Consider the following 9,052-nt stretch of genomic DNA (forward strand, 5'->3'; position numbering starts at 1 on the left):
CCCACAACCTTGGGCAACAGCCGTGATTTTCCGTTTCGTGTGAACCCCAACATTGACACAGCGGTCCAAATCCACAGAAGGAGCATACCCACCCGCGTGACCCAGCGGCGCAACACTCACCACCGAACCTTGCCGCTCTGAGCTGCTGCATGTACTGCACTGCTGGGCAGTATGAATTGCGTTTATATCGCTGGCGGCCGCAACCTCGGCAGTAGCGAGCGGTAGCCAGCCGTCAACACTGTACATCGAAGGTACCCCGAAGTAGAACTCAAAGAAGTACAGATGAAACCTGGCAGCAGCCCTCATGCGGTGCTCAATTCGGGAATAATGATTTCACATTTACAATTCGTCGGAAGCGCTTAGTGCTTTCTCTCCTTGGTAAGTGGTACTTAGTGCCGAACGCTATATTTCTTTCTCCTCACTCTTTAGATCCTGCGACGAAGGACAGACGCAAGCATTCGATGCCCTCCGCTTCCGACACGCTGCAAACCCTCAGCTTGCCTCCGGATGTGGTCGTTGACCCGCCACCATTGCAACCCACACCGGCAATCCCCGCAGGTCCTCGAGATTTTAGTGAAGCAAGGAGCAGCATCACCGCGCCTCCAGCTAGAGATGTGAGTAGCCCCCCTTTTCTAAAGCCCTGAACACGTACGTGTGCTGGCTTGGTGGTGTTAGGAGAGCTGCCCGGGAGCGTAACCTGAAAGACAGACCCGTGCTCAATCCTTTTACCATCCCTGGGGTTTAATGTTTTCAAGTGGACTTGTTTTTGCACGCCCATCGTGCGGTAAGAACGCTCCGAGCCAACTCTCTCTGGGCATACTTCGGGCACAGGCGGAGAGAACCATTTTGTCAAATCGCGGTGAGCGGATCTTGATAGATCCATAACTGTGCTTCCTATAGATATTCAACCGATCAAGCGCTTCTGACTTCGGTGTAAGCTTTGGAAATTTTAGGGGCAATTTTAAAACCCGCTTTTAACTTAAACACTGTATAATGTGTACCAGCAAACCACAATACGTGTTTCCACAGCACGGCGCGTACGCGTTAAGCTACGTGCACACTAGTGTCGAACTTGCCGTGCCGCCCTGCCGCCGGCCGCAGCCTTCACCCGCAGCGCGGCGCACGCCGCTGGCGGTCGTCGGCAGGGCGGCACGGCCGGTTCGGCGCTACTGTGCACGTACGTACCTTTTGTGTGCGTGCCGCCGCCAGACCGCTGACGTAGCAGCCCTTTAACGTACAACTTCTTCAAGTGCGATGAATTGCCCGTGCGTTTTGAAAGTCCACTCCATCAGTCCGTTCAAGCAATTCATGGTCACCCATGCCTACACACACCATGACGAAGCGCGCCCGGTGGTTTTCTCGCTTTTGCATTTGTGCATTTTGGCTGCTTGAATTACCAAGTATTTCGGGGCTAGTTACAGCTGACACCATTTTTTCCCGGGGAATAGCCTTTACGACACCCTGGTGAATAGCAGCGGTGACAGTGCGTTCTTGCACGCTCTCCCCGACGCAGTCGCCGTCGGAAGGGCACTGCAGCGAGTGCGCCCCGCTGTCGCCGAGGGGAGTGTGCAGCATCAGGGCGGAGGCCGCGCAGCGCTTCAAGGTGTACCTCACCGGCGCCATCATCGCCGCGATTGCCCTCATCGTCTTCATCCTGGCGCTGCCACTGGGCGGCCGCTCGGACTGGGACGATGGTGTCTGCGCCACCCCGGACTGCATTCGTCACGCCCTCGTGCTCGGTATTCTCGACCGAAGCCAGGATAACGACTCGGTTCCGGGACCGTGCGACGACTTCGGCACGTTTGTCTGTAAGGCGGCCAGGAACCGCTACGGCCGGCTAGCGGCAGACATCGTGTCCCAGATGATCCTCGACTGGGCCGCCAGGCTGGGAACCGAGACGTCGTCCCTGGGTACAAGTTCCGACAGCTTCTCGAAGCCAGCCGCAATGATGCAGGCTTGCAAGATGTGCACAGGCTGTGGAAAGGCGAGAATAGAACGCCTCGTCGAACTCGTGGCCAACCGCAGCTTTGCTTGGCCCACCATCGGCGACGATCAGAAGGGGAATGCTTTACTCAGATACAATTACGCGACGTCTCTGCGGGTAAGGATACTGGAGTTGCCTCTTTCCCCTTGTTCTAAAATGCTTCTGTCAGCTGCTTTGACAAGAAAATTGTGGAACAGTGTCTCCAATAGCGCCCTAATATCCGAACTATACCCCTGCCTGCACTACCCCATACTTAGTGCTGAAAAGCCTCAGACGGAGATGAACGACAAGACTCTTTCCCAATTGCGCGAAGTGCACATTTCAGATTAATATTCCTACAACTCCGGCAGATATTTCCATTACTTAATTAATAATATTTCCACTACTCTGGAAGATATTTAAAAACGACAGCCTTTCTTAGGCTACTAAAATGTGAAAAGTTTGGTCTGTGACTATGTCTGTCAATTTGTCCACCTTACTGCTGTTGACTTGATTCAACCACCAAGCCAAAATTCAAGAGAACTCTGAACCAGACGCTTATATATGCAATGCTTTACCATACTACCAAATCTGTTGGCAATGTTCATGCGTGTCAACATTGTTGAGCAAAAACGGAGCTTGAGGCATATTTGCAAGAATATCTCAAGACGTAGCTGATATTTGCATTATTCCTTTATTAACCGTAGGTGGCTGCTTATCTTTCGCGTTAGCGAGTAATAAAAATACCCCGTAAAAATGTTTCGGCCTCAAAATACAAAAAGCGCTGGCGGCACACCCCTTGTGGCCGCAGTTACAATTTAAAAAAAGAACAAAGGGGGCCAGTAGATGGCGCGAGCGGTGTAACCCGGCAGAATTGAATAGACTTAAGCAAACCTCCCCGGTGTTTATCGTTGGAGGAGCGAGATGGCAGGGCAAGAGCGTGGCAGGTGCGCGCGGTTGAGAGGACAGCACGTCACGTGACAGCGGCTTCAGAAGGCTATCGTCTTTCGACGGCATTTGCAGCGAAGTGAGCAGAAACGTGGCCAATTTTTAAATGTACGGGCTTTTCGTCGACTCTGTTTTCGTGGCTCCCCAAAGAATGCTCTTGACCTTCGCCTACAATAAGCGTCTTTAGTGCGTGCCCTTAAGCCGGAAACGCGCCTCATTTTGGTCCTTGCGGTTTCTCATAATATATAGAACGATAAAGGCTGTAATGCCAGCTATCTAATAGCCATCACGCACATAGCGCGCCTTACACACACCTTATCCGCACACTTCGGCACGCACCTTATATAATCCGCACACACATTATCCGTGGACACTTAGGTGGCCGTATGCCCCCTCCAGCGCGCACTCTATAAAGTCCCATTTCCAAACTGCTCATCATCCCCGTGAAACTGTATGCACATGATTGAACTCCAAAGTATTGAATTCAAAGTATTGAATTCAAGCGTACCGCTTGAACTCCAAAAACCAAATTTCAGACGCCGCCCTTGGGCTCTCTGGATTTTTACTGTTCCTAAAATTTGTACAAAACTAGTTTTCCGTCAAGGGGCTGCCAAAGTTCAGAAGCATATGCTATAATCGAGAGAGAATGATGGGAACCTGCAAATAGATTTACCTTAAAATTTTTGTACTTTCTCTCACTCGGCTTATCAGTCCCAGACATACGCTGCAATTTTGCGGCATACATTTCTTTTGAGCCTGTGATGTGAAATTTATTGTTACTTCATTGGAATCAACGTGATGTTGCTAGGAATAACCAGCTGGTGCTCCCATGGTAATGCGTAAGTAAAGGAACGGACTGTCAGGAGGAGCAGAAAACTTAATCTCTTGTTTTCATGTGGGATCTTCTGTCTTGCCTCCTACGTACGTCGTAAGCCCTCCGCGTTTCGTTATAGTATGCACAACTGAATGCCCTCTGTACAGGCATCAGATCGGGTCAGTCGTCCATGATGATTCGCATCTGTTTGTGTCACAGTTGTTAGGATGCAGACTATAAAATTTTAGGATGCCTAATAAATTTTCAGTTGTTAGACCAGCGCTTGTCCTGTGTACTCCTTTCTGCGTCCTGTTAAGTTTGCGCCTGGTTTCGTTCAATATGCCCGTGACGTACCACGTATTCGTCGTCATTCGTGATCATTCATTGCGGAGCATCTTCTCCAGTGGCTAAAGATGTCCGATTTGGTTTACCTGCATTGCCTAACAGGGCGGAAAAAAAAGGGGGCTAAATGGAGCGTAGAAGTTCGAGTTCTGCAGTTATACGTGTTTTTGGACTCATCTTACAATGCATACTACAAGCACGCAAGTGCGTGGTGCCAACGGAGCAAAATAAGGATAAAAGAAAATTTTTCTTGTTCCCTTTCTGCTTCCATGCGGTGGCTGGATAACTAAACCACATCCAAACTATGAGGCAGCTAATTTGGGAAAAAGTAAAAAATCACTTCTTACACACTTTGGTGCAGGGTATCACGTGGTGCCATTGTGACACTAAACCTCCATTTGCAGGCGCTTGTGGAGCTCTCCGTCGAGTGGGCCCTACCACTCTGGTTCCGGCTCGAGCTCTCACCCCCCACTCAGCTCCACCGTCGTCGCGTAGTCCGCATTCTTCCGTCGCCTATGCCACCACTCTGGCACGCCTTCCACCAGGACCTGCTGTCCGACGCAGGTGCTTACGACTCCTACTTGTGGCAATTCAACGCCTCTATTCTCCGTATGCGAGAGCCATCCCAGCAGTACTACAGATTCCTGGCCGAAAGAAGCGCAGACGTTCAACGTAACATCTTCGAAACCCTAAAAAACGCCACAGCAGTGGCAGTGCCGTTTCTTGTCCCATTGAGAAACTTCACTTCTTTCGTGCGAGGTTTGACGGTGGCCAACTGGTTGACGATTCTCCAGTCTGCGTATGCCGTCACTCCCAATGTCTCTGAACAGGACTTCGTCCTCTTAGCCAACGAGCGTTTCCTGGCGGCGATGAACAGGATATTTGCCACTCACTCACCGAGGGATCTCTTCTACCACACGACTTGGTGGTTCCTGCAAGCTCTGGGTCCATTCGCGAGCGATAAGGTATTCAGCTTCCTAAACAGCCACTCCGGGCGCAGGCTTTTCTTGCGGACTATGTGCGTTGCCCACTCGGAGAGCATATATTACGACTCGCTGGCAGCAATTAACAAAGCCAAGTTCACCGAACAGCAGCGGCTTGCAATCAGTATTCACCTACGGAACGTTCGGAAGGTCGCAGTTGAGAAAATGAGTCCTCTTGAGAAAAAAAGCAACGCCTCAAGAGACGCCTTGTCTGTCACGCGTGAGAAAACCACTGATTTCATCTGGCCTCAGAAAGATCTAGAACTAAAAGGTTCCCTCCGCATGACCAACGCCAGCACTGTAGACTTCTTCAACGAGTGGGTGGAGAGTAGACGCCCCCTCCACGACCACAGCAACGCCAGCGAGTCACTTGGTGACACCTCCAAGATTTTTCGGCTTGACGCCAGACACGTGACATCGTACGACCCTCTATCGAACGTCATCTCCGTGTCGGTCGCCGCCCTCGATTCGCCTCTCTTCTACTTGGAAGGCACCAGCGCCATGACCTATGGAGGTTTGGGGTTCATCTACGCCTCTGCAGTACTAAAAGCACTCGACACCGCAATGCTCATTGGAGGCGGCGATGGCGTCTTTGCGACCGAAGATACAACCTCACGCGGAGGCTTACGGAATTTGTTACCATGCGTACACACCGACCTGGCATTTCCTGAGCTTCCAGCGCTGCGCGTAGCGTACGAAGCGTACGCACGCTTTCGCAATGCTACCACGGACCTTCCTTTGAAAGGACTGGCTAACTACAGCGCCGAGCAAGTTTTCTTCCTCACGTTCTGTCACAGCACCTGCGAGTTCCGTGAATCCGGTTCTCCAGAGTCGCCGCGCTGCAACGAGGCTGTTACGAACTTCGAACCCTTCGAGAAGGCGTTCAACTGCCACTCTGATTCGAAGATCAGCAATTCCACGAACTGCAGCCCTAACTTTTGACCGTATCGTGGGGTAAAGATCCAGACGTTCAAACAAATTTATTCCAATTAGTTTTCTTTGAATGTGTGCATGGGGGTCACAGCCGTCGTGCCGTATTATTATGAGTGCTACAGTTTTATGCCTTTATATTGTTGTGTTACGGGCTTCGTTTTTTATGCTCATTCTCGTGCGTGCCTTGCAATGTGAATATCCAATATATATGGACGAAGAAATTCAATTGATGCTGTGATCTTGGTATCAAGTGAACTTCCTCCCTTCATCATCATCATCATCATCATCGTCGTCGTCGTCACTAGCGTATCCACGCCCACTGCAAGGCAAGGGTCTTTCCCATTAATGTCCAATTATCCCAGTCCTGTGCTAACTGCGAACACTTTATCCCCGCAAACTCCTTCATCTCACGTGCCATTCTAACTTTCTGCCGCCCTCTGCCACGCTTGCCTTCTCTAGGGATCCACTCTGTTACCCTTAATGCCCAACGGTTATCTTGCCTTCGGATTACATGCCCTGCCCACGTCCATTTCTCCTTAATTTCTACGAATATGCCCATAATACGTCCACCCTTATTTATATGTACAATTGGAGTGCACGTTGCTAACAACCTCTAGATGCGCAGATATCTCCACCGGGGACGGGGGGAGGTGAATTTAAATGCAGTTAGCCTCTCCACCAAGTCAAGTTTCAAGATGGGTTTCCTTGCAGACTAGATTTCAGATCCGGAGGGAGTTGAGGTGTTTGTGAGGAACTTGTTCGTTCAAATCCCGTCAGCGGCAGCCGCTTTTCTCATGGAGGCAAAAAAGCAAAAACGACCGTGTGTGCGAGATTTCGGCTCTCGGTAAAGATCCGCAGGTGGTCAAAATTAATCCGGAGCCCTGCACTACGGCGGGCCTCATTGCCTGCGTTGCGTCGGCGCGTTAAACACTACAATAAATCAATAAATCAAATCGAACTTGTTCAGGAAACTCTCTTGCGTTCTGGTTATGGTAGGTAGGAGGTGAGGTGGCCTGGAGTTGCGAGGGCATTGAAGCGTAGCTGTTCAGCCCCTTGCATTTGCGGAGTCCCATTGCGTTAGCAAAGCTGGGGTCATTGCAAAATTTCTGGGACGTGAGTGCCGACGTGCCAGCGGTCTGGAATCTGAAGCATTACAACGGCGTGCATGCACGCCAAGCCTGCCGTCGTTCGCCATAACGAAAAGACGGTGACAGCTGCCAACCATGACACAATTAAAAGTGGTTTTGATAACTTGTTTTGTTACAGCGTCCGTGGTTATGGGGAGGTGGAAATGTGGGCTGTTCGTAACGTGCACGCAGATATATCGCAATGGATGTGTGCCTTAAAATAGCGCTTCACTGCAAGCCTAACTACGCTGCGGTGAAAGTAGCGGTACACTGATTACTGAGGGAGCGGCATTCTGTTTCGAAGTCAGTGGAGGGCGTGCACTTCAGGTGCGATGTAGAAATTCAATTGAACGTAGAAATGTAGACATTTAAGCGTGGCGATAGGCTGTTCTTCGCTCCTAAGTTGATGTAAAGGTTACTAATCCACCCTTATTACGTTAACAATGCATGAATTGATCTTATGAAGCCTTTTTGTAATAACTTCAGGAAATAAAAAGAAATATCAGAAGCTCCTCCGTCTAATGCCGACGATTGTTGGTACGCAAAGCTTTCTTGCATGACGAGAAAATCAAACGTCCAAGTGACAAAATAAAAGCCGCTGAAATCAAAGCCAAGGCAGGCGCCAACGATCACAGTGCAAACCGCCTGCGAGTCCAAGTCCAGACTGCGATGACAGCAAGTGTATCCCTCACAAGAAACCTGAGCGCCCCCGCCGTCGTCCTTCAATAATCCGAACTGCCAAAGCCCGAAGCCAACGTTTAATTCATCCATCCAAAGTCCCAAACCAACGCGCGAGCAATGACTCCCCCCCCCCCCCCACCCTAAAAAAAAAAAAAAAAAAAGACGCAGAGCGGGCCGAATGCTTTGATGGTGCAATAGGATAGACGTCGGCTTCATAACGCGAAGGGCAGGGGTTCGATTCCGACCACGGAAAGCGTTTGAATGTGTAACAGCGGAGCTGTTTTACAAGCCGCAAGTTCGCCATTGCAGGAAAAAAATACAAACAAACGGTTTCTGTCGTAGACTGCCATGTTCTACTGAGAAGTGCGTCGTTCTTAAAATATGAAAACAGCTATATATTAATGGTGTCGATGAAATCGTAGCTCGTGTAGGTCGCCGCGATATTGAAGAGGATGTTCGCGGAAGTGCTCCAATGCACGGAAACATGCGAACGTCCTGGCGCGCTGCCCGATCATTGACTCCTCCATTTACATATCAGACGAGGCGTGAAGAGCGGTGAAAACACCTTTGCAATTATGGATTACAGCTTTGTTTAGAACCTATGCTCGCCGTTTGCACCCACAGCTTGCATCACGCGCCTTCCGAAATTCACCCTCGAGGGCACTCTTACATGTTAAATCTCTATTGATGCATTTCGTTGCGCAAGTCTTGTTAGCGTTGAATCAGATTATGTGCCAAATTTTCAGCGCAGACTGATACAGAGCCACAAAAGAAAAGCTGCCACAAAGGGGAAGATCGCCCCATAGTTCTCAGTAATTAAATGTTCTAATCGACGGCATGCATCCATGGTTATCGCAGTTAAGCCATTAAGCCAGGTATAAATGAACCTTGCTCTAGCAAATTCGACAATATATCTACATGAAGACATAATTAAAAACATTAACTAAACGACTACCGAAAATTGTCAGGTCCCATATTAAGCAAATCAATGTTTTCAGGCATAATACAAAAAAGTACAATAACTTTTCGCCTGTACAGCATTATTTCCCGTGTGTTGAAAATTACCGTGTGTTGAAAAGGCTTGCTTGCTACATTTGGCCGTTGACGCTAAGTAGTACTCGCGATTTGCGAATGAGCTCGCTTCCCATTAAATGTCAGGTATATGCGATTGGCCGTTCACTGAATGCGCTGTATACTGCAGTTCTAACATCTGTGTTTACACAGGCGCAAGTTAGCCCGCACGGAACAGGCAACAGCTGAT

Source organism: Haemaphysalis longicornis, unplaced genomic scaffold (genome assembly GCF_048455015.1).
Source record: "Haemaphysalis longicornis isolate Haplotype H1 unplaced genomic scaffold, Haemaphysalis longicornis Haplotype H1 scaffold_395, whole genome shotgun sequence".
NCBI lineage: Eukaryota > Metazoa > Arthropoda > Arachnida > Ixodida > Ixodidae > Haemaphysalis > Haemaphysalis longicornis.